Raw genomic sequence first — 27,212 nt, forward strand, 5'->3', positions numbered from 1 at the left:
CAACACAGTAAATCTTCTGGTGGAACTATAACTAATAAATCAGTTTTTCCTGTGGGGCTTCATAAACTAAAGAATTAAGGGCTGTGGAACTGTATCTGGTGTAATTTAGCATAGCTCTGCTTTAATTCATCCACTTTTTGTACTTTCTTACCTTTAGCATAGGCAGTCCCAGGGGAACATCCCATCAGTTTGAGTACTGGCTGAAAAAAATACCCATGAATATTTTGGCTATTTTGTTATTTGAAATCCTTCCTGTGTTCTCAGGAAGCAGCAGGCTTTGCAAGGAAGACGCCTTTATGTGGCCATGCTTGGCCATGGAACCTTAATTCTGACAAAGAGCTCAGCACTCACCTGTACTGAATACTACTGCAGCATAGTGATCTGCCCAGTGGAGAGTGTTGGGAAGAATCAACCCTTTCAATCTGCTGCCATTTAAGAAACTTTGCAAGATTATACTAATTACTTCATATTCATTTTAGGGTAGTGCTCAAACAATCCAGACTGGGGCCTGCCAGTGCTAGGAACATATATCTAGAGATGGACTGGTACAGCCTTAAAGCTCTTTGAGAACAAGAAGTCCTGTGGCACCATATAGACTAACAGATGTCCTAGAGCATAAGCTTTTGTGGGTGAAGACCCACTTCGTCAGATGCAGCTCTTAAAGCTTTTTGGGCTTCTCATTCCCAAATCAAAGGTGTGAGGGGCATTGAATTCCTTTGAGGCCCTGCATTAAAGACTGTACCAGGTAAAACACAGGAGACTTCTGCCCTGGGGGATCTTTCCTAGGCCATATCAGTTCATGAACTATGGCTGGATCCATTTTGTAATGTAACTTTGCTGAATGAGGGGTCTCTTTAATGCTTTTGTAATCTAGTTTAGGACACTTGATCTCAGCTGTGACAGGGCTCTCACCAGTGCACAGGGCTGGGGGGCAGTGATATGGAAATGATTAGCTGCATCTTTTTTGCAAATGCACGGGTGAGGGGAGCTGTCATCAGAACTGGAAAGTCTACCCTGATTCATAGCTGTGAACATACTGGCACAGACTTCCCCACTCTAGCAAGGCTACAATAACTCTTATACAAAGTGTGCCTTTTGAGGTATCCTGTGAAAAGTTATAATCTGCTGGGTATCCCTGTCCTATTGAAATGTTTAGCAACAGGATATCTGAAGTCAGGGGTGTGTGTGTGGTTTTTGTTCCCTGTGTGACTGTTACTAAAATATACTGCAGTTCTGGGTAATACCTGTGACATTACATCTCATGTTCTTCATAAAAACCATTGTTGTAATAGATCATTGTTACACCTGTGGTCATATTTTGTGCAAGCTAAGGCATGTGAGAGGTTCTGACTCACTGAGTATGATTACCCTATTTGTATGCATGTATCACTTTTGTATCTAAAGTTAGGAGTCTTGACTATGCATTTTTATTACAAAAATGTTCTCACCTGGGAACACCACCCAGACAAAACACAATCCAACTGGCTGGCTCAGTTAGGACAAGTCACTGGATCACTAGAGAAAATAACAGGGTTTTTGAAGAGGCTAACCTCCCATTAGCCCGTGTATTACTTTTACTTTCTTTTGTAACTAAACTTTTATGCATCAGCACTACTAACTACTTAAAATCTCCCTTTCTGTAGTTAATAAAGATCTTATTTTTATCATAACCAGTGTATTTGAATTAGAAGGAGAATTCCACGTGGGCCTTGTCACTTTCCTTTGACGAAATGATGGACTTTCTAGGCCCTTGTACAGCTCAGCACTCTTCTGAATAGTACAAGATGCACATTTCTGGGGAACAAGGCTGGGACTAGGGATTTTCAAGGTTGTGCTGTGTGTAACTCATGAGTGGCCAAGCATAGCCTTCATGTGTCCAGCTGTGAAGGATTGCAGGCTGTGTACATAAGCTAGGAGTATATGTTCTGACAGTAAACCAGCATAAAATGGACCCTGGGTTACAGAACTGAGGGGACGCAGTTGTTGAATATTCCAGGCTGCGCTCAGATGCAATGACACAACCACTCCTCTCCCTACCCACCACTTTCTTCAGGACAGAAACTGAGTTTCAGAGTAAAATTCTTTCCTCCGAACTTGTATCCTGAAACTGGTCATCAACGGCCATGCATCTTAGCTTCTTTAATATCCTGGTGTTTAGATATGAGGGGGATTGGGATGACAGAAGTACAAAGATATTGGGGGTGGGGGGGTGTCTGCTCAAAAAATTGAGGCCCTTTGTAACACTAGTCATATTGTTTGAATTTGTCATACTTTAGGTGAGAGCGGTGAGTGGGTGGGGAATAGAAACTGACAAATACATCTATGAGAAGGTCATGAGTCTCGATGAACCATAAATAACTTGCAATTCACCATCACTGAATAAAATAAGTGCTTGTTAAGCTAGAAAATAGCATATGGAAACACCTCCATGCTGTTAACTGTAACGCTGCACAGCCACGAGAGAGAAGGTATACAAACACATGAAGTGGTTTTAATGACATGAAGGTAACCATAAGAGCCCAGCTCAAGTGTTTTGTGTTGCCCTCAAAAGAGACCTTTCCATATCCTCTTGCTTTCCACAAAAAGGAAAAAAGTCTATCCCTTTTTTCTTTCACATCTCCCCACCCCTCCTATTTAAAAACCTGCCAGGCATGATGGTGTCAGATGCATTTAGAGGCAAACCCAGTCTGTCTTTGGCTTGCACAACATTTTAGAAAGCCTCATAGCGATTAAAACAAAAGTGAGACTCTCATCAGTGCACATCATAATTTGTGCGCATGTCACAGAACAAATCTCTGCTTCCACCTCAACAGCCTGAAAGAGGATTGTATTTTGTGTGCTGGAGTGGTCGGGCCATTCTTTGCATGGTAGGGGTGTGGATCCATTCTCTGGAGACAGGGCAGAGGCCTTTCCTTAATATTTCACACATATGACTTCCCTGTACCCCATCCTCTCACATCATGTCTAGAAAAAGAGGAGATTGAGGGGCAATATGATGGAGGTATATAAAATCATGAATGGTGTGGAGAAAGTGAATATTGAAAAGTTATTTACTTGTTCCCATAATATAAAAACTGGAGGACACCAAATGAAATTAATGGGTGGAAGGTTCAAAACTAATAACTTTTCTTCACACAGCGCACAGTCAACCTGTGGAACTCCTTGCCAGGGGAGGCTGTGAAGACCAGCACTCTAACAGAGTTTAAAAAAGAGCTTGATAAATTTTTGGAGGTTAGGTCCATAAATGGCTATTAGCCAAGGGTAAAGTATGGTGCCCCTAGCCTTTAGTCAAAGGCTGGAGACAGATGGCAGGAGACAAATCACTTGATCATTGTCTTCACTTCACCACCTCTGGGGCACCTGACACTGGCCACTGTCAGCAGACAGGATACTGGGCTGGATGGACCTTTGGTCTGACCCAGTATGGACATTCTTATGATGAAGGTTGAGCATGTACACATGAATTTAACTGTAGGGAATTTGCCCTAGATCATGTCAAGTGAGATCTAAACAAAGGTGAAGGGGACATATGGTATATTAGTGTGTGGCCCTGACTAATTGGTCTACGTGTTCTTCTGCACATGACACAGTTAAAGGACTCAGAAGCAAAGATCATTCATTAGGGTTGATCCTGCTTTGGGCAGGGGACTGGACTTGATGACCTCCTGAGGTCCCTTCCAGCCCTTGGTGGAGTCTATGATTTGAAGATTCTAGGATCACTTCACCTGAGACTTAATGCATCACCTTATCTGCTGGAAGTGGGTCATGCCCTGCCTTACTCAACTGACCTCTTCAACTCTGGCCTTCCTCTTGACTGAGAATCTCTTCTTTCATGAGCCTGTATAATAGACCTCTGGATCTCCACTACATTGCATCTGATGAAGCAGGTCTTGCCCATGAACGATTATGCTCCAAAATATCTTAACCTATAAGGTGCCAGAGAGAGAACTTCCTGGTTTCGTGAACACAGACTAGTGGAGCTACCCCTCTGATACTTGCATCAGCAACATGGATGAAGGGCTTTGAATGCTGACAGAGGGGTTTCCTGTGTTATGGAAACCAGGCAATGTACTAAATAGCTGCTTGGGATACACTGTCAAGTTTCCCTCCTGGAGGGTAAGGCTAGCAGGTAAAACAGCTGTTTAACAAAGTCTCAAGAAGCCAACAGGCACACAAGCAATTATTTTTTTCCTTCTCTGTTTAGCCATTTTGGAAGAGATGCACCTAACAGAAAGGGTCCAGAAACATTTCGTCTTGCCTGGGCACAGATGAAATGAAAACAGTCTCCTGATCACTAGATGAAACATACCAGTGTTCATGGGGTTTTGCACAGCTCTGGGGAGCACTTGTAAGAGAGAGTGCATGAGATCTGATATGTCAGTTAAGCAAGGCACTGTAACAGGCATGGCATTACACTTTGAGAGCTGCAGGGCCTAGTGGCTAGCCAACCCCAGGACTTTGAGGTTCCAGGACACCTGAGGACCTAGGGAACTGCAGAGGCAGTTATTGAGAGAGGAAATTGTTCCAGAGTATTAGCTACTTTGAGGGAAAAACACATTACTGTTTTAAGGAGGATCAAGCATCAGGAACGCTGTAGCATAGGGTAGGGGGAAGGCTCCCATCTCTCTGACCCAAGCTGGATGAGCTCAGGTTGCCATCCTTCCCAAAGCTCATATGCAACTTCATTCTGAGAGAGATGCTACCTAGAAGAAGAGCCCACCTGCCGAGCTCTCCCAGGCAGGGGGCTGGGAGAACTATTTGTAGTCACAGGAGGGCGATTCAGGACAATCAGCCTACTTGGCTTATCACCCAGAAGGAAGGCTGGGAATTTTGGAATATACAGAGGGTCAGCTCACCTGAATTACTGCACAGGCCTAGGAAGAGGCTGTGGGACTCCTGGATTTAGGAGAGGCTGCTTCCTGAACTGGCACCAGTGTTCCCTGTGAGCTGTGTGGGTGGCCACCCAGGTGAGATTCTGCCACTGTCCAGCTGATTAGCAGAGCACCCACAGCCACTAGCATGTATATCTACTGGTGGTGCACAGCTGCACATGCCTGGTGCACACAACAAAACTTATTCCACCTATGGCTGAAAAAATTAGAGGCAACCCTGATTGTCACCCAGGCTCCCAAAGGAAGGGTAAGGGTGAGGGGCTAGGGAGTTAATACCAACACTCCATCAGGGTGGTGGGGGGTAGAAAGAAGCGGCGAGCTTCCTAGGCTATGCCAGCCCAGCAGGGATGTGATGGGGACAGCAAATGCCATGAGCACTCTTGTAAATCAGTTGCACTGGGAGAGACTGTTTTAAGGCAGCAACTTTACCCCCGTCATGTGGCCTGGAAAAGCACAATAGAAGGCCTTGAGTATCATGGGGTCTGTGCATGGTGGGAGAGGGATGTGGGCTGGCCACATGAGGTTCTACAGCCTAGGGGCAGCATGCAGTGAGGCTCTCTGAAGTATGGGCATGGGGCAGGGCCAGACTGGGGAGCCAGAATAAAGCAGTCAGCTCCACTGGAAAAATCCCCTGATTTCTCATCTTGCTGGGGAGTGCTAGATCCCCATCTCCAGCCCACCTCTTCCCCCACCCATCCTCACAAATCTCTTTCCCCCCTTCCTGGTAACCACTGCTCCACTCCCATCCCACCTCTTTCCTGCATGTGCCCCGTCCCCACTCCTCCCTCTCTCCTAGAGCTTGAATCCTGCAAATCAGCTGTGCACCATGTTTTAAAAGCCCTGCAAGGGAGGGGAGGAGTTGGTAAATGGTGAATGAGAGGCCTGCAGGGAGGAGAGAGCTTGGTACTGGTGAGCACTCTGCAGCTATTTATTTCCCCTGGTCCTTTAAATCACTGCCAGAGCCCCCCAGGGCACAATCCGAGCTGTGCTGAAGGGCTGGTGTCTTTGCCAGGAGCCCCAGTTTAGAACCACTGTCGTCCTGCATCTATTTCAGTGGGCAGAATGAATGCAGGGCAGGATGGCTGTGGGAGGACCAGCTCACTGGAATGCAGAGGAGTGGGAATCAGCTGATGAAATTGCCACCGGGTGGGGGGGGGCAGTTCATAGAAGTCTTGAAACTGTAGACCAAGGCAAGGCAATGACAGTGCAAACTCCAGACATGTGTACAGGGCACGAGGTTGAGGTATGTGGCAATGGTTTTAATGGTCAGAGCAGCTAGTTGGGGAGCTGGCAGGGGAATTTCCCTGCCTTGCTCTTCTCCTGCAAATTAATCAATTTGAAGGAAGCTACCAGGGAAAGGGAGAGTCTGAATTGTTCAAGCTGTGCATCAGAGAGCCCAGCACGCAGGCAAACTGATGAGGGCAAAGGGAGCAATTGCCCTAGGGCCTGGGGATATGAAAGGTCTCAGGGCTCCTGGCTGCCACCATTGCTACTGCAGGCCTGATGGTGTGGAGTGGGAGTGTGTGGTTTGCCAGGTGGTGCTGAAGGCTGCCTAGCCCTAGTCCCTCCCCTTTCACTTGAGGCCCCACCCCTTCTGGGGTACAGAGCAAAAATTCCCCCTCCCACTCCTGCATACCTTACCAAGTGGCTGGCAAGGCTGTCAGCCCCACTGCCTGCACAAATAGAACATGGGTATCTGCATCTTCAACTGTATCTCCAAAATGATCCTGGGATATCCTCATCCGTATCCACAGATGTGGATACAAAGCGCATCTTGGCAAATTTTGGGGGTTATAGGTATGAATGCAGATCCTAGTTTTCTATCCACAAAAATGGGGTGTGGATGTCCACATCTGTGTCTGGGGATGTGGATACCCCTGGATATGAAGAAGATTTCTGTGCATTTGCAGGGTTCCGTCAAGCTGTCTGGCTTGAGTTGAGGCAACAAAGCATGTCATATTCTGTCTCCAAGGGAAAAACGTAGTCAAAGTTGGTTGGTGAGACACAGATAAGTAAGGTGGGGCCTGAATCAGAGCATTCAGATCTGAGTGAGAATTTCTTTTTAAAAGTGCCTTGTTTTGGGGAGAGGCAAATTTCAGGGTGTTTGAACTCCAGGTTTTTTCTGAGGGGATCTCTGCTGATCAGAGATACCTCAGTTGTATTTTCTTGCAGTACCTGCTACTGAAAATCATACTGCACATATGTCTGCAGCATGTTGTTACCTGTTCCCCATTACCTTTTTGCAAGAATCTTGTGTCCTATTATTTTTGGTGATAACCACTTTGTTTCTGAGGATTCAACTTATCTTCCTGAATTCTGAGAAGTCCCAACCGTGTTTGACAGGGGCATGTCTTGAAAAGCAGTTGCCAACAGCTCTAGCCTATTGTATAGTGTGTTCTGTAGATTACATATTAAGCGGCTATAGGAAAAGATGGCTCATTGTGTCATATTGAGGGAATCTGAAGGTGAAGAAGTGACACCCTGTGGCACCTTCATAGGTTTTTGGAGAATAAGCTTTCATGGGCAAAGATCCACCTGATCAGACTTCTGATGAAGCAGGTCTTTGGCCACAAAAACTTATGCTCCAAAAAATCTGTTCACCTAAAGGTACCCCAGGACTTCTCACTTTTGCAGATACAGACTAATACCACTTCCCTTCTGATACCTGTTGAGATGGAATCATTTACCTATTTCAGGTACATATTGTGACTCTGGATCACTGAGCAACTAATGGGCTGCTGGACAGGAAATCAATTAAAAGGTATTACTGTATAATAGAGTAAGGAAGGCTTAGACTTTTGACTGCCTTAAATATAACTAGGAAGCCTTGTGTGGCATAGACTATAGCAGAGATTCGCTGATAGTATAAAGAAATGAATTCTCCAGACTTAATTGGTGTAGGCTGGACACTGGCAGAAACAGTTTGTCTAATTCAAGCATCAAGGTAATAAAACTAATAAAATGCCTCTGATTAGAACAACATAAAGGAGGAATAGGATTGCTAAAATCTGGCAAGTGAAATCACTTACAATCCAAGCAAAAATGTATTACTCCAGGTCAGCTTACTTTGAAAGAAAAGGAAGGCAAGTGAAGGAGCCACACTTATTTCTGTGGAAAGTAACAAGATTTCCCTGACAAACTAAAGCTTAAAGCAAATTCATTTTTCTCTTCCTAAAGGCTAAAAAAAGTGCCCATTATCTTCTGCTTCTGCACTGATAATTCCAAAATCACCCTTTCTGCCTTCATGTCTCCTCCCGCTCAGTCTTGAATTTTCTAGCAAAAGTAAGCATTTTATGTGAGCAAACCAAACCTGCTGCTTTGAAAGGGCCTGAATGTTTGCCTTTCTGTGGTGCTGAGGCAGATATGAATGCAAAGGTGACTTTTTAAGTGCCCTGAATGCTAGGTCATGCAGGGACCTGTTTGGTTCCCAAAGTACCTTGGAGCAGCCTCAAAGCTACTCTAAATTATGCCTGGTTGCAACAGGCTCCATACTGCAGTCAGATTTTTGTGTCACAGCTGTGTTCCAGAATGTCCTAACCAACTCCATCCCTAATAGCAGGGCTGGACAGGAAAGAGGGGGTACACAGTTTGATCACTTACTCATTGAATAAAGAGAGCTGGATGGGAAAATATTTTTTCCATCCTGAATGGAGAGAGAAACTCAATCTTAAACCTTTTTCAGACCAAACCCCCGCACACAAACAAGCATCAGTTTGGGGTGGCTGAAACCTTTTGTTGTAATTATGGCCTTTTTTAATCAAGATCTCTTTGGGGTTTTGAAATTTTAATACCTTTACCTTAAAGGGGAAAAGAGACATTTTCTGGTTCAATGATCTCAAAACTTTCTTTTGTTATTAACCAGCAATTGTTCAAGCGAGGTGTTTTTGTTTAACCTGACATTACTGCATGCACAGGTTCAGTTTAGAAAAATCAGTACCACTTTTTTTTTCTGGGGGGTGGGGGGGGGAATGAATCATTGCAAAAATCCCTGAGCAGTTCTAATTAAAACACCAACCCGACCATCACTAGGAAAGGGTCTTCATGCCATGGATGCAGGGCTTTCCTCAAGGCAAGACTTCAAGTGGGACCAGTTATCCATCTGTGGATCATCCACACTACTACTCTGGCAGGAAACAGCAAGTCTGAGTACAGAGCTCTGTGAGGTGGTGCTGAGAATGGTTTAAGCCCCTCCCCAACATGACCTGATAGCTCTGACATTTCTTTGACAGCTGTAGCAGAAAAATTGATCACGTTCTTGTTTTCGCTGCTATGGCTTGGCTAGCACAACCAATGTCCATTTGAAATCAATGGGAAGATTGCTACTGACTTCAGTGGGTTGTTTGGGTCACAACCTAAAACAGTATGTCCCAATTTTATTTGGCAACGGAACCCTTTTAAATTCAAGAATTTTGTGGAACCCCTAACACCCCCTCAGCCCTAAAGCCATGCCCCCATCCCCAGGCTTAACCTCTCTCTGCACCAACCCTGCCACCCCCATTCTCAGGTTTAACCCCTCTCCCCTCCAAACCTCACCCACCATGGTGAACAAACATTACTTTACTCCTCTGACTCTAGTCCCAAGGGCCTGATGCAGAATCCCTCTGAGTCTTCCTGGTGGTGGCAAAGCAGGGAGCCCCAGAGGAGTCAGCAGCGGCAGAATCTGGAACTGCAAATGACTCCTTGAGCCCCATGTGGCTCAATAGCTGCAGGTTGCTGACCCTTTGACCGTGGAACACTTACTATCACGGCACAGAACCGGGGTTCCATGAGACTCCAATTGGGAAACACTGGCCTAAGAATCAACATCTCTATTGTGGATGAGAAACAAGAACTCCTCAGGAGAGAAAAGAAAACAGTCAGTGTAGCACTTTAAAGACTAACCGAATAATAGGAGATGAGTTTTTGTGGGACAGACCCCCCTTCTTCAGATCTGGAAATTCTGATGAAAGTAAATGTGCACAATGAGAATTTAACAGAAAAATAGAAAAAGTGAAATGAAAATGGACAAATCAGCTACACAGTCCAGAAGGAGAGGTGGGGTGCAAGGGTAGAGGAGGGGAAAGAAAATTACTTACCGCAAGTGTCTGTTAAGTGACTTGACTGAGATCACTACAAATATCAAAGATAGGAAAACTGTCCTTGTAATGCATAAGGTAATTACTCTCTCTTTTGAGGTGCAAAGTGTTGAACTTTGAGAATAAACTCCAGTCTGGTTTTTAAGTCTGTTTTAGGATGAAGATTTTCAGGTTTTTAATGCTATGACCTGCTGCATTGATGGGTTTTTGTGTATTCAGATTCCTAATGTCTGCTTTGTGTCCATTCATTGTTTGGCAAGGGGATTGTCCAGTCTGTCCCATGTACACAGCAGAGGAGCATTGCTGGCACATGACTGCTTTTCTGGTTTGTGAAGATACAAACTAACATGGCTACCTCTCTGACCCTTCATGAAAGGTGTAACTAGAATTTCAAGATCAACCATTCCTAGCCCTGTCCTGTACCATCATTACTCTCCATGCCTATGACAGCTAGAATTCTACTTAATTCCAACAGGATCCAGTCTTGCTTCTGATTTGAAATCTGCTGCTGTTTGCAAGCAATGGGTCAATAAGGAGTTTGGATGGATGCTCCATGCATTGGGTAGCCATTTGTAGCAGCTGTTAGTGCTGAGAGATTTTTCACAGGGAAGCAACACACTGAAGACTTTGCCCTTTCTCCTTTTGTGCCGAGAGCCACCACAATTGTTTGGGAATAGTTCTGCATTTCTTCCCCTACTAAAGACCAATGTCTCGCTCACTACTCTTCCCTTTCATCCTGCCCCGGCACAGAAGCTTTTGTCAGAGCCATACCAAGTTTCGTTTCTCAAACAATTTCATGTCTTTCATCTCTGTGCACACATGGGCGTGTGTTGTGGGTTTTTTGCTTGTTTTCTCTTCCTTCCACTTTTTTTCCTAACACACTATTCTCCAGTCTTCTCATCTTTGATAAACGGTAGTTTTGGAAACTCTCTATATTAATAGCATGAATCACTTAAGTGTGGTACATTGTTACAATGAATTGGATGCCAATCCTTGATAAGTTGCCTACAATTGAAAGCAGGGTGGAAATTGAAAACAATCTTGAACATTATATCCAGCTTATTTCACTGGGAGCTGTAGCTCTTTCATCGAGGGAGCTAACCTCCCGTTATTATATCTGACATTTCAACCCTGTGCATTATTCCTCATCTCACAAATGAGAGCAACTACCCACTCTTTGCTCAAGGTGGGTACGCTTAAGATAGCTGTACACAAGTGTCATCCTAACAACCTCATTACTGTAAACAGCAGCCAATTTAATAAATTAGTGTGATGGAGAATACAGAAAATGAAGGTCTCTGTGGTAGTTAAACATGCAAAGAACAGAGCTATTATTATTTGGAGGTGCAGCCATGCTGCACAAACAACCAAGTTAACTTGGAGGCAATGCTCCCCTGGTTGGAGTTAGCAGTAAGTACCTTTCACACACATGTGTCCACAAAGGAAAATTATTGCAAAAATCAGCTGATGTGTGCAAACTTTTTTTCCCCACATACAGCCTAAGTGGTTCCTTCAGTAATTTGGCCCACTTGTGTCAAATGGTCAGATTCTGAGACCTTTGATCAAGGGGGGAAGACTGAAAGAACTGAGTTTGTTTTGTTTGGAAAAGAGAAGGCTGAGAGGGGACAGGATGGCAGTTTCCAATTACCTAATAGGGTGTTACGAGAAGGAGGGAGAAAAATTGTTCCCCTTGACCTCTGAGGACAGGACAAGAAACAATAGGTATAAATTGCAGCGAAGGAAGTTTAGGTTGTACGCTGGGGAAAAAACCTCCCATCGGGGTGGCTGAGCACCGGAATATATGGCCTAGGGAGGCTGTGACATCTCTATCATTGGAGATATTTAAGAGTGGGTTAGATAAACATCTATTGGAGATGAGCTATATGGTGCCTGGTTGTGCCTTGAGGGCAGGGGCCTGAACTTGATGACCTCTGGAGATCCCTTCAAGCTCTGAGTCTGGCCATGTCTACACTAGCCCCAAACATTGAAATGGCCATGCAAATGGCCATTTTGAAGTTTACTAATGAAGCACTGAAATACATATTCAGTGCTTCATTAACATGCAGGCGGCCGCGGCACTTTGAAATTGACGTGCCTCGCTGCTGCGCGGATCGTCCCAACAGGGCTCCTTTTCGAAAGGACCCCGCCTACTTCAAAGTCCCCTTATTCCCATCTGCTCATGCCACATCCTTTAACAAATAAACCAGCAATCCTGACTAAAACTCCATGAGTAGGAGCACCCATTAGCTACCTTTCTTCATGTTGGTGGGTTCTCCTCTTTCTCTCTGTTACTACTTCCTTCCTATAAAGGAGAATTCAAGAAGTATTGCAGAGATTCCTGCTACATCTTGCAATGCTTCAATTCTACAAACGCAGAGTCCAGTCTTGGAAACACCCATGCACACAAGCAGCTCTGCCCACATAAACAATACTACTGAGCTGACTGCAGTGAGCTCTTCTACACTCAAACTCCAAATGTCTCTCCCTTTCGGGTTCCTCCCTTTTTTTTTATATATATTTTTCTTCTTTACTATGAATACAGATTCTTGATAGTGGAGTTATAAAGGTGATTCTTAGGTATGATTCATCAGGGGAGCTCATTGCCACACAATCTCATTAAAACCAAGAACTAAACATGAATATAATGAAGACTGAACATTTATACTTCAACTGTAAACTTTTGGGGGGCATGCATTGTTCTTTGGTTATGGGTTTGTATAACATCTAGTGAAACAGGACCCAGACTGGCACTTCCAGCTGTTATCATAATGCAAATAAATAATAATAGAAATCTGCAGACATTCAGAGTTACATTAGCTAGTGAAAAAGCTTGGGATGAAAGCCACCATGCTGCAGGGCATGAAACAAGCTTGGACTGATGAGAGCTAGGAAGAAACTCTTCATGGTCAGACAGATTATCTCAAAACTACCCCATGTACACCACCTTGCATTTTTGTGTAGCTATTGTCAGAGACAAGATGGGGGCCCAAACAGTGCCTGATCTGTTTTTGCTGAGCAGGTCCTAAGTTCCTAGTTTCTTATCATCTTTGTTTAAAGGAATGAAGCTCCTCCATTCTTTTTAAACATGGTTTTCATTTTCCTTCTTTTGGCCATTGTTTGTTTGGTCTGGACCGTAGCTGCTTCGTTGCTATAGCTGTCTGCAAAGAAGCAAAGCCCATACAATGCAGGGGAGTGAAAATGAGACGCTGGCCATGAGTGGGCACTGATGCAAGAGGGACAGAGAGCTATTAGAATGAAATTACCATCAATTTATTGAAGTGCATTAGTCACTACCTAAAAGTTCCCCAATTTAAATCTTGAAAGTTTTTTTTCCCTTACATTCTGCTCCATCATATCTCATTTAGGCATTTCTTTCTTTGATTTATGTCCATAGCAGACCCATCATGGTATTATATTTGCCTCTTCTTTGGTGTTTTGTTTTTTATTTCAGCACTCTGGCCCCAGAAGAGGTGGGGGGAGGCGGGTATGGAAGAAGAGTCGGGGAGAAGACTGACTCTCTGCTCCCAACTGATGCAGTGAATCAAAATAAATACATCTGTGATGGGGTAAACATGCCTGCAACCCACAGTTGGAGAACATCTGAAATGAGGTCCTTGAACTCTGAAAAATACAAGCAAGGACAGAAGACATCTTTGGCATCCATGACGAGATGGACACACAGGAACAGAGCTTGCAAACTGAGAAAGTTGTTAGGTAGGGGGAAAGGTTTGGCAACTCGGATTGAATGTGTGTTGGAAACCTGACAAAACAAAACAGCAGAAATGTAGCACTTTAAAGACAAACAAAATGATTTATTAGGTGATGAAACCTGATCAGATAAAGGCCTTTCACTGAGGAAGACGAGGAAAGCCAGCACACTGGGAAGAGCAATTGGTTAGAAACCACAGCGAACAAAGCCTATGTTCAGTTAAATTAAGTTTTTGACTTTTTGAAGCAGATTTTTTTTGTAACTTTCTATCTTCATTTCTTATATTTTTCACTCACTCAAAAACTTCAGAGCCTTTTGTTAATTTGTTTCCCTATTCATCTAAAGGGAAGGGCTCATTTACTTCTGTTAATATGCTGTTAGGTGGTTTTTGTCTCTTGGTGAGAGCAGTAAACCTCATTATTTCTCTCACATTATAGGCATTATTAACTACCCTCAATGCAGGGCACTGTGCAGCAAGCCACACGCTGCTAATGAGCATGTGCTCTGCCTGTACAATGCAAAACTGGTTGGCGTAGGAAGCTAATTTGGAAGATCAGTGTCAACTTAACTATGCAATGGGTACCGATGTTGGTGGTTCCTCAGTTTCTCTGAGTGTGTGTGTGGCATAATCTCTCACTGCAATCAGTATAGTACATTGATTGTAATGGATTTTTCACTTTCAGCCCATTGGGTGTAGGTGATCATCTTTTTACACTTGGAGAGGAAGATGATGTCTGTCTGTATCTGAGCAAGCTTTTTCATGCCATTGATGGGTTTCCACCTCAAATGACTAAATGTGGTGCCTTGCAAGGTAAATAAGCTCAAAGGAGTAACTAACACAGCTACCCCCTGAGACTATTTAACTTTGTAGGGTAGATATGGCCTATAGATATGTCTACACAGCAGCCTTGTTTCAAAAGAAGCTATTCCAGAATAGCTTATTTTGGTAGAACACTGCTACACACAAACACATTTTGAAATAGCACTTAGCTATTTCAAAATACATCTGCAACACACACAAGCCGTGACTATGTTAGCCCCTGCCTTTTGGCAGGGGTATGCTCATGAGGCTTTTCCATAAATATTCATGGCAGCACCTCATTCATCTGACAAAGTGGCTCATGAGCATACCCGTGCCAAAAGGTGGGGGCTAGCATAGCCACAGCCATTGACTGCATCTATACTACATTCCCCTTTCAAAAGCTCATAAGGATAAGGGGATTTCAATGTTGGTGGGGTCCTTTTGAAAAGGAACCCCAGTGTAGACAAGCTGTGTGGGAATGAACCATGGCACTTTCGAAGTGCTGCAGCCCCCTGCATGCTAACGAGGTGCTGAACATTCATTTCAGTGCCTCATTAGTATTCTTGGATCTGGCCATTAGCATGGCCATTTTTGAAGTTTTTACTAACTGTAGACACAGCCAGGGCATGAGGTGTAGGCTGGTTGGAAGCAGCCCATGCTGGGATCAACAGCATCAAAGCATTCTGAGGCCCACAGCGTTAGAGGTCAAGTGGAGGCACAGCCCTCCATTGTTCAGGATTGTACCCTGTGCTAAATAACTGTCAAAACCAGTGGAACGTTCACCTGCAAAATGCGTTTTGTTGACAATTTGTCAACAAAACTCAGCACTTGCGCCAGCAGTGCTCTGCCTCTTAGCCATGAGACATAATGCTGCTGCTGACAGATTCTGTCGACACACAAGCCACGTGGATGCACTGGGAGGCCTCCTCTCAACAGACAGGGCATCCAGGACAATGGGTAGTCCTGTTTGCTGTGCTTCCGGGTGCCTGTTTTGTCGAGAGAGCGGACAGGGAGTCCAGCCATTCTGCCAACAGAATGGATCAAGCTTCTGATTGGCTTTTGTGTGTGGCAGCCCTCTGCTGACAGAAGTTTTGTCAGGAAATCTCTTCCAACAGTGACCTGCTGAAGAGCACTGTAGTGTAACCATAGAGAGAGACTGAAGGTCTGTGGATGGGCAAAGAGTCACTGGTGCATAAACTGTGGCTGATGGGAATTATAAGAGGCTACATCTACACTACAGAGATCTTCCAAAAGAAGCCTGTCTGGAAGATCTTTTCCAAAAGAACTTCTTTTGAAAGACTGCATCCACACACAAAAAAGCGGATCAAAACAGTGATCTGCTCTTTTGAAAGAGAGCATCCACGCAGCCCCTGCTTTTTCAAAAGAACAGGCCAGGGACTGAAAAATCAGGGCCTATGAGGATTGCTCTTTTGGGGGTGGGGGAAAAGGGCCTGTGGAGCATCTAGACATTTTATTTTGAAAGAAGCTTTCAAAAAGGGGTGCTCTTCCTGAAACGGGAAAGGAAGAACAATTGCAAAAGGAGCACCTCATTCTTTTGATTTACCTCAGAAAGAACAGTTTTTGTGGGTAGACGCTCTCTGGGGAAAAAACTCACTAGGGTGGAGGAAGCCAGAGAGATGGGGAGGAGGGGTCAGATCTTTAGCACTGAGGAATTGACCTGGATGAGGGACTGGATTGCACCTCAGCAAGTTTGCAGATGACACAAAACTAGGGGGAGAGGTAGATACATTGGAGGGTAGAGAGAGAATCCAGAGTGACTTGGATAAATTGGAGACTGGTCCAAAAGAAATTTGATGCAGTTCAACAAGGAGAAGCATAGAGTCCCGCACCTGAGGTGGAAGAATCCCAAGCATTGTTATAGGCTGGGGATCGACTGGCTCAGCAGCAGTATGATGGAAAGGGACCTAGGAGTTATAGTGGATGAGAGGCTGGATATGAGTAAACAGTGTGCCCTTGTAGCCCAGAAGGCTAACAGCATAGGAGGAACATTTTGAGAAGATCTAGAGAAGTAGTTGTTCTCCTCTATTTGGCACTGGTGAGGCCACATCTGGAATATTGTATTCCAGTTTTGGGCCCCCTGGTATAAAAAGGATGTGGATGTGCTGGAGCAGGTTCAGCAGAAGGCAACAAATGATTAAGGGGATGGAGCACAAGACCTATGAAGATAGGCTGAGGGATTGGGCTTGTTTAGTTTACAGAAGAGAAGACTTAGGGGTGATTTAGTAGCAGCCTTCAGCTTCCTGAAGGGGAGCTCTAAAGAGGATGGAGATAAACCATTCTCAGTGGTGTCAGATGGCAGAACAAGGAGCAATGGTCTGAAGTTGGAGAGGTAGAGGTGTAGGTTAGATATTAGGAATAACTACTTCCTCAGGCGGGTGGAGAAGCACTGGAATGCGTTGCCTAGAAAGGTGGTGGATTCTGCATCCCTTGAGGTTTTTAAGTCCTGGCTTGACAAGGTCCTGTCTGGGATGACTTAGTGGGGGTTGATCCTGCTTGAAGCAGGGGGCTGGACTAGATGACCTCCTGAAGTCCCTTCCAGCCCTATGATTCTATGATAAAAAGCTTATTAATTGTGTTGCCTTATGTGACACACTTGTTAAATACATCATGTCACCTGGTAGACAGTGTTTCACACAAAGGGCTATAAAGTTTCCTCCTGGTTCCAGTTAAAGGTATTCCGTTGGCCCGAGGTGGGTGACGGGGCTGCTGGTGTTGATGACTGCAGGTTTAGTCTCCCATGAAGAGCTCTGCAGGTATTTGCTTGTGTTTGCTTTGCTTTTCTATGTTTGTAACTTTGTTATAATATCATTTAGTCATGGAGCAAGACTACACCATGCTAGTGTAACCCACGTACCAACTTGGTGTGGGTCACTGTGCTATGTACTTGCCCCTAGACCACTTATAGAAAGCAAGAATGAGTATCCTTTAAAGCCTGAGCTGAGGGGCAGCTGGCATTTAGCTCAAACTACACTAAGCTCCAGAGGTCCCAGGCTTGAGTCTCTCACTGGTTACGCTAGGTGCTGTACAAACCCAGAACAGACAGACAGCCTTGGCCTCAAAGCGCTTACAACCTCAGCTGTTTGAATCCTACACCTGAGGAGCTCGAGTGTTGTTGTTTAAAGCTCTGCTACAGGAACACTGAATTTTTTCCCCTAAGTGTTCTTATTGCCTTCTGTAGAGAATATTAGTAGAGTATGCCCCCAGCTGCACAGCTCTGATTTGAAGACTCTGATTCATGCTTTCATAACATCCAGCTTTGATTATTGCCACTCTCTTCTCATTTGACTCCCGGATAAATCAATATACGGGTTCTACTCATAAAGCGGCTGCAAGTATTCTAACAAGGGAGGGAAGTGGCTCCCCAGCAGGTCACCCTGTGAGATGTCCTTGCATGAGATACTGCAAGAGTGGCTAAATGATTATGAATTGCTCTTGTGTTGGTCCCAGGATATGCAAGTGACAAGGTGAATGAAGTAATATGTTTTGTTGGATCAGCCTGTGCTGGTGAAAGAGACAAGCTTTCCAGCTGCACAGAGTTCTTCTTCAGATGGGGCAGAGACAAAGGGGGAGTAATGAAAGTCACACAGATTTAGTTGCCCACTTCATTTTGAATGGTCTGTTTGCAACACAAACCCACATGGCATTCTGTTAAGTAAGCTACAGAAATGCAGGCTCTGGGGAAACTACCATTTTGTGGACACGTAATTAGTTAAACAACTGCTAACAAAGAGTAACTATTAATCTACGTTTGCATACTTGGCTTAATCTAATACCTCCCCCATGCCCTTCCACTCTGATTTGCTCACCTTCATCATTTTTTTCTGATTGTCCTCCTTGACTACTGTTTTTGGTTCTCTGTGCCTTAAATATTGAGTCTGCTCACCACCTAATAAATTATTTTGCTAGTCTTTAAAGTGCTACTTGACTGCTTTTTGTTTTGATATTAATGAAATGATCTCAGATTGGAGGGAGGTCTGGAGTGGGGTTCCACAGGGATCTGGTCTGGTTTTGTTTAACACCTTTGTTAATAACGAGCAGTCCTGTGGCACCTTAAAGACTAACAAATTTATTAGGCAATGAGCTTTCATGGGCAGCACCCACTTCCATTTCCCTACAGTCTCACAAGAGTACATACCCATTTGTATTTCTTCTACCACGTACAGCCAAACACATCAACCCGAATTCAAACAGCTCTAATTTAATTCAGTAACATTAATTAGGAATATTACAGGACAGCATCATTCTGTCACAATGACAATTCAATTACTAGAAATATAAAGGAATGAGAAATAGTTACAAGGCATTAGGTAAATGACTTTAAGAGTGTGGAAAAATTGTGTTGTTTGATTATATCAGTTGAAAAAATGTGATCATTTAATTAGAGCTCATCAGTATGCCTGTTCTGGAAGGGTCAGAGTGCGGGCTGTGTGGGTGTGCCTTAAACATGGACATTTCTCACTTTTGTGGCTTCTTTTTTTTTTTTCACCTTAAATTTTACTTATTATTGTTGTTTCAGGTACTGAGCTGTAAACACCCCCTTCATAAAAGGTTCAGAGCCATTAATCTCCCTGCAACTCCTACCTGTAAACCACCAGTCAGTATTTCAGTGAGAAAAGTATTATCTTAACTCTCTTATAGGCAGTTAATAAGAATGTTCTATTAGATACAATGAACTCTCCGAGTACACATAATTCCAACCGAGGATCCTAATGGCACATAAAGAAAAGCCAGAGAAACCAGAGCATCGTATCAGAATTATACCTTAATTACTGTACAATTTGGGGGTATTGTATGTGATAGTGATATCAAAGACCTTAAATTGCTTCTCTTCCCATTTCTACACTTGGCATCCCTGAATTTGGTCCTCCTTTACCATCTTGATCCTACAGGCTGAGCATCTCTAATCCAGAGCTCTCTCACCCGGCAAACTTCATAATCCAACAGGATTTTAGTTAGCTAGATGGCCACTTGTCGGCATGGCCACATTTCCTGTGGTCCCATAAAGTTTGTCTACGGCCACCAGTCCTGGCTCTGTGTTCCGTGTTGTTGTTTAGCTGTAATTTACCCCAAATGTCTTCAAAGAGCCCAGTACACAGTGGACCTGTTGGTAATGTGCTAGACAATATTGACCTCCCTTTGTCTGGCAAATTCTCTCATCTGGCACTGGTCAGGTCCCGAGGGTGCTGGACAAGAGAGGCTGTACCTGTATTGGCTATTACACTTGCCTCCAGATTCGTACTTTGAATTTCTGATGTAATTCTGGGCTAAAAGGAACTGATTGAGAATTCCTCTGCTAGAGGACCTGAAAGGACCAATATTAGGAACAGAACACAATATGTACACAGGTATGGTAACAAACCTGAACTCAAGGACCTGTGTGAAGCTAGCGACCCCATATTGCAGCTTGGCTTGAGGATAGTTGAAAATTAAGCTCTAGTTTTAAGGAGGCAAATGCTTGTTTTAAATGATGCCTCTGCTTTTAATATCACCTTGTTGGATGTCTGAAACCTAGAAGGCACTGGGTGCTCATTTCAGGTCACGGTGACAAGTCTTTAGGAACTTGTGGTGGAGCTGTAGGGCTACCTGTTGACTCGGCCGGATCAAGCGCAACAAGAAGTCCTGTGGCACCTTATAGACTAACAGATATTTTGGAGCATAAGGTTTTGTGGGCAAAGACCCACTTCATCAGATGCATGAGTGGTGGTGGGGGAGAATTCAGAAGAGGATTTAAAGAGGGGGTCTCAGGAAAGGGGAGGGCCAGAGCTGACCAGGTGTTTGAGCATTGGCCTGCTAAACCCAGGGAGGCCTTAAGGAGGCCATTTAGGGATTGGGGCAAATAGATGTCAGGGATGGCACTTGGCCCTGCCAAGAGGGCAGGGGGCTGGACTAGATGACCTCTTGAGGTCCCTTCCAGTTCTGGAAGTGTATCTCCATTATTATTCATTCGGGGTGAATATGGCCCATTATTGGTGCTTAACATGGAGTTGTGAACATCGAGAGGAGAAATCAAGTGAATTCAGTCAGGGGGGTGTGGCCCATAGTTGGTTGCTAATGTGAAAGTGTGAACATCGAGAGCTGAGAAACTGCTTTTGTAATGGGCCGGCCACTCCCAGTCTCTGTTCAACCCTTGGTTGCGTTTTATTTGCTCCAAGACAGCGAGATAAATGGCTCAGACCTACTTGCAAATGGGAAATGCTCAGCAGGACAAAGTGTTTCTCTAGGGACAAAAGCTGTGGGAGCAGCCTGCGTATGTGAAGACCTGAGACTAAGGTTTATGTAACCATGTTCCCATCTCCAGGATTTGTTCTTTCAGTTTAATAACTGAAAAATCAGCCTGGGGCAGGATTCCCGCCAACTGGTTTTTCGGTTCATGTGTGGAATAAATTTTATGTGCACCAGGACATATGGGTATGTGCATCACCAGCAGAAACACACAATGCCAGTGGCGGGTGCTGTGCTAATCAGCTGGGCAGCACCTGAATCTCTCCTGAGCAGTGAACACTGGCCCTGGGGAAGGGGGCAGTTCGGGAAGCAGTTATTTGTGGTGTTGCTGCCTGAGTACAGAGACCTTACTTCATCCAAACCCTGAGAAATGTGCTTAATCTAATCTAAATCATATGTTTAGAGGCTTTGCCGCATCAGAACCAGTATGCTGACCCAACTTGTGTACAGTCGTGCAAAAAAGGCTTCAGCATATGCAGGATTCATGTCCTCTTACTCCCTCTTGGGAGAAGATCACCAGGGCTTTTAGCACCTCTGCTTTGCTCTAAGAACAGTAACGGAGAGGTAGCCGTGTTAGACGCTACTTCAACAAAACAGCAGAAATGTAGCACTTTAAAGACTAACAAAATGCGGGTCTGTCCCATGAAAGCTCAACACCGAATAAGTCATTCTGTTAATTTTTAAATTGCTACATTTCTGCTGCTTTGTGCTAAGAAGTAATCCGGCCTGGAAAATCACCCTCTTCTGCACCAGCCCATGTTGTGTTTTTGTGAGCAGTTTACATGTCAAAACTATGCTGAGTGCAGCAGTGTTTAACATGGGCGTCTTTCTTTCCTCTTTTCTTTTCTTCCCCCATCCTAGTGCAAGACAACATAAATGAGTCATTACATTGAAACCCCTCTGCCCACCTCAGTCCACCCATCACTCTGCATAGCCCACCGAAAAGGTAAAGCTGGGAACAGAGATTTATCTCAGAGGAAGACGCACGTCTTTGCATCTTAATTAGTTTTCATTCACTGTCTGATCTTTTCAGTTTCAGCTATGTTGTAATAGGAACAGCCCTTGCTGGGAAGAAGATAAAAACTAATTAAACTCTCCTAACACAGGAAGATTTTGTTCAGATAAAGAAAATCAGAGGTGTGGGTTCTAACTTGTCTTTCAAATGAAAGAGCAGGCTTATCTGAATTTGAACTGGAATTTCTCTTCCCTCACATTGAACAACTTGTAGTAATTATGCAGGCAGTGTCTCTGCTGGAATATTTTTTCAGCCATGCACAATGTCACTGCTATTTATTATTGTGCGTTTTATTTGTATGACAATAACACCCAGAGACTCAACTGAGAATGAGCCAGGCGCTATGTACGCATATAATAATATGTAATCCCTGCCTTCATGATAGTACAATATAATACACAAAATATGCAGTGATTTATTCTTAGATTCATTCAGGAAAAGACTATTCTGTTAGTGACTCTGACTTTCTGCATAACACAGGACAGAATTTTACCCATTCATCAGCATATTGAGCCAAAGAACTATCATGAAGAGTAGGAGTGAATAGGGGATGGGCAACGCAAAAAAAACAAAACCCTCAAACAAGACATTGTTCAGATCAATTATAAACACATCTAGAGGGTCTAGAACTTTCTGCCGTGGGAGCTGAGGTTCTTTTTGTTATCTAGGACAAACTATAACTACTTAGAAATTTTGGGTGAGGACAAAATCTGGACTGAATCTCCAAACAGATTAACCTCGTGATCTTTCAGTGTTCAGTCAGTAAAGCCAGCTGAAAATTTTCCATCAAAGACTGAGGTTCTCAGAGGCCATGGCTACACTAGCGCCCACCTTTCAGAAGGGGGATGCTAATGAGCTACCTTAGCAGATGCTAATGAGGCACTGTCGTGCATATGCAGTGGCTCATTAGCTTAAAGGCAGCCATGCGGGTTTCGAAAGGGCTGCTTTCGAAACGCGCCGCAGGTGTAGACAGGCCCTTTTGAAAGGACCCCTGGATTTTGAAAGCCCCTTCTTCCTCTTTGGTTTTGGGAAGAAGGGGCTTTCAAAATCCAGGGGTCCCTTTGAAAGGCCCTTGTCTACACCCGCGGCATATGTTTCAAAAGCGGCACTTTCAAAATGCATGTGACTGCCATTATGCTAATGAGGCTGCGTATGCATGGCAGCACCTCATTAGCATCTGCCAAAGTGGCTCATTAGCATCCCCCTTTTGAAGGGGGTGCTAGTGTAGTCACAGCCAGAGGGAATTTGGGAGTTTGACCAAAAGGGCTTTATTCCAAAAGAGCTACTGCTGCCTGGGGAAAATGTTGACTGTTCCTCAAACAAATAAGAAGCTAATTGATCTAGGATGGTGGGATGGGCATAAAGAACTGGGAGACAATTTGTCTGCAAGTTGGATGGCATTTATTTAACATGTTGTAACTGTTTGTCATTCCTATGTACTTCCAGTAATTGAGCAGTCACTGTGACAGAATGACACTATCCTGCAATATTTCTAACCAACACAAAAAAGATCCACCCCCAGGCTTTAGAACCAGAGAACAAAGCCAGTCCACTAGGCATTTTGCTGCCGATTTTATGAGATTTGTTGCTTAGTACGACAGGAGCACGTAGCAGTGGTATCCAATGATAGCACAACAGAGCAGAGTGGTTGAGCATAAACAGGATTGGCAGAAACCCAAACATCAGCAGCAGAGCTCAACAACTGCATCTGAGACCAGAAGACCCCTTTAGGATCTTTGTTTGCTCAAAGCAGGGCCTCTCCAAGCTCTGGATGATGGGTGACTAGAGGAAGGAGAACTCTGAAATGAATACTTGGAGAGAGCTGTCTTCAGTTGGCTCAGCAAGCCGTTCAATCCGCTGATATGCCTGCAACCGCTTTTCACAACCCATCAACTGCAGCAGGATTTTTAATTAAAATTGGCATTTCTGCCCCCTGCCCCCGGGGGGAGCGTGACATGCTGGAGCTGATGATTTGGGCACTGAGAATGCAGCATCAGAATTGGTGCATCATTTCTCACTTGATTTTATGACTGCTCCAAGCTCTTTGATGTATCGTGGTAAGGAGCCTAATAAGGAGAAGCAATGGCAAGAAAAAAACAGATGCTCCCATACCAATTATCTGAGCTAGTGCAGGATCCTACATGTTGACAAAATAATGGTGAGAAGGAAGATGTGGGGAAAATGAGCAAAAAGTAAATAATCAGTGACAACATTAAGAAGGTCCTGCATGTACCAGTGGAAGGTGCAGCAGCCATCACAGGCAGGTGTAAATCTCATAATAAGCCAGAAAAAGAAATCATTGGCCTCCTGATAGCGTGGCTAGCAAATCAGCTTTAATAACATGCTCCGTATCCAGCTTCTCAACAAGGCTCTGAGATGCTGTGTGCTGGAGGAAACAGAGGGCTGCAGTGATGCAGGACAGTCTATTATCAATGCTCATTTTTTTTTCAAAAGGAAAATGAACAAAAACACAGTGGTCTTTCTGATTACTACGTTTCTTTTTGCTCTGTTACCACTGATAAATACAGAGTTAGGTATGTCTGTGCTGATTAGACCTCAGTTGAAGTGTTGTGTCCAGTTTCGGGCACCACATTTCAAGAGGAATGTGGAGAAATTAGAGAAGGTCCAGAGAAGAGCAACGAGAAGGTTGAGAAAACATAAGCTATGAGGAAAGACTGAAAGACCTGGGCTTGTTTAGGTTAGAAAAGAGAAGACTGAGAGGCAACATGATAGCAATTTACAAATACCTAAGAGTGTTATAAAGAGGAGGGAGAAAAGTGGCTCCTCTTAGCCTACGAGGATAAGACAAGGAGCAATGGACTTAAACTGCAGCAAGGGAGGGTTAGGTTGGCCATTAGGAAAAACTTCCTAACAGTCAGGGTGATTTAAACACTGGAATAAATGGCCTAGGGAGGTTGTGGAATCTCCATCACTGGAGATATTTAAGAGCGGGTTAGATAAACATCTATCAGGGATGGTCTAGATCAGGCATGTCCAGCCCACGGCCCGCATGCAGCCCTGGACAGCTAGTAATGTGGCCCCACAAGATTGTAAACTTTTAACATTATTATGTGATTTATATACATTAACTATATTATATATTTTATATGCGGCCCAAGACAATTCCTCTTCACTCAATGCAGCCCAGGCAAGCCAAAAGGTTGGACACCCATGGTCTAGATGGTGCTTGGCCAGTCTGTAAGGGCAGGGGACTGGACTCTCAAGGTCCCTTCCAGTTCTAGTGTTCTGAGAGTCTATGTCCACACTGATATCTTTATCTCTTTTAAACCCATAATACTGAACAATTCATAGTGTGATTTACTTCACTTCATTCTCCTGTTAAGGTTATTAATGTAGCCAATTTATGGCAGCATCTCCACTCTCTTTCCCCTCTTACCAACATGCTGGTCCAGAGCCTATGGTTTCTGAGCTGCTCCCAGCAGGTCTGAAGAGGCTGGAAAGGCGGGGTGGGGTAAATGAAGTCTGCAATGTCTTGGGGCAGCCCAAAACTGCTGTTTGCTTTTTTTTTTTTTTTTTTTTTTTTCTTTTCCCAGCAGTGTCACAGGGTTGACACTTGTGGTCCACTATGGTTCCTATATCCCTTTCTGTAGTTCTCCTGTCTAGACAATCATCTCCCATTCTTATGTGTGAAACTGGTTTTTCCTTCCTAAGTGAAGTACTTAACATTTGTTCTTACTAATTTTCATCCTATTTACCTCAGACCCTCTCTGAAGGTTGTCCAGGTCATTTTGAATTATAATCATATCCTCCAAAGCACTTGCATCTCCTCCCAGTTTGTGATCATCTGCAAATTTTGTAAGTATGATCTCTTTGCCAAAATCTAAATCACTGCTGAAGATATTGAACAGAACTAATCCATGAAGAACTCCACTCATTCTGCCTTTCCAGCAAGACTGAGAACCGTTGATAACTGTGCTCTGGGAACGATTAGCAAACCACTTATGCGCCTACCTTTTAGTAGCTCCATCTAGGTTGTATTTCCCTACTTTGATGAGATGGTCATGTCAGACTGTATCAAAAGCCTTACGAAAGGCTAAGTACCCCACATCTATTGGGATGGTTTGATATGATTTGTTCTTGACATATCCATCTCTGCTTTCTTCCATGACTTCAAGGCTAATAGCTAAAGCCTCAGATACCTGCTCAGTTAGCTTTTTGAGTATTCTAGTATGCATTTCATCAAGCCCTGCAGACTTAAAGTCCTCTAATTTATCTATGTAATTTTTAACTTGTTCTTCCTCTGTTTTTTAGCTTTTGATACTAGCTCATTTTCACCGGCATTCCGATAGGTGTCCAGTCACCACCAACATTCTTGGTGAAAACCAGAAGAAAGAAATTAAGCACCCGTGCCATTTCTATGTTTTCCCTCTTAAATGAGTAACAATCCTGCCCTGTTCTTGATCTTCCTCCTGCTTCTAATGTATTTTTAGAATGTTTTCTTGTTACCCTTCAAGTTGCTAGCTAATTTAATCTCATTTTGTGCCACATCCTTTCTAATTTTTGCCCCTCTATACTTGAGTTATTTATTCCTATTCACCCTTTGTAATTTGACCTAGTTCTACATTTGCAGGACTCATTTTTAAATCATTCAAGATCTCCTGGTTAAGCCAAGGTAGTTGTTTACCATTCTTTCTGTCTTTCCTACACAGTGGAATAGTTTGCTCTTGTGGCCTTATCAAGGTCTCTGAAAAACTGCCAATGGCCTTCAATAGTTTTTTTTCCTCTGACTCACTTCCTAGGGGATCTCACCTGCCAACTTCCTGAGTTTTCTAATATAACCCACACAGCTGGGTGTGGTTGCTGTCCTATGTAGTGGCACCTTGATCATTTCACAGAGAACAAATGACTCTCCTCTGCAGCATTATCTGGGTGCTCAAACAGCAGAGGTTCCTACACTAAAGTCCCAGGTTCAAGGCCACCTCTTGGTGTTTACACTAAAGTCTGACTTCTTGAAATCCACGTTCTTTATTTTGCTGTTGTGCCTCCTACCATTCCTTAGAATCATGAAGGATATCACTTCACGATCACTTTCACCCAAGGTTCCACTTTCTAAGGTTCAACCAGTTGCTCCATCTTTGTCGAACTCAAATCTAGAGCAGCGTCTCCTCAGTAGCTTTTTCCACCTTCTGAAATAAAATGGTCTCCAATATATTCCAAGAACTTATTGGATAATCTATGCCCTGCTATGTTATTTTTCAAACAAGTGTCTAGGGAGCCGAAGTCCCACATTGCCAACAATGTCAGAGAGAGTCAGGATCAGGCTGCTATGAATCAGAAACAGGACATGCAGGGCCTGGGCTTCATGCCATCAGGAGCTATGGATTTTGATTTACTCTGGTCAGACTAGTTTAAGGAAAGGCAGTGAAGGGCATTGAGTAAGTGGAAGGTTGTGATTCAGGCTCCAGTGGTCTCAAAAAATGAAAAATCTGGAAACTTCGGTTTCCAGATTACAGGG

Source organism: Carettochelys insculpta, chromosome 17 (genome assembly GCF_033958435.1).
Source record: "Carettochelys insculpta isolate YL-2023 chromosome 17, ASM3395843v1, whole genome shotgun sequence".
Classification (NCBI taxonomy): Eukaryota; Metazoa; Chordata; order Testudines; family Carettochelyidae; genus Carettochelys; species Carettochelys insculpta.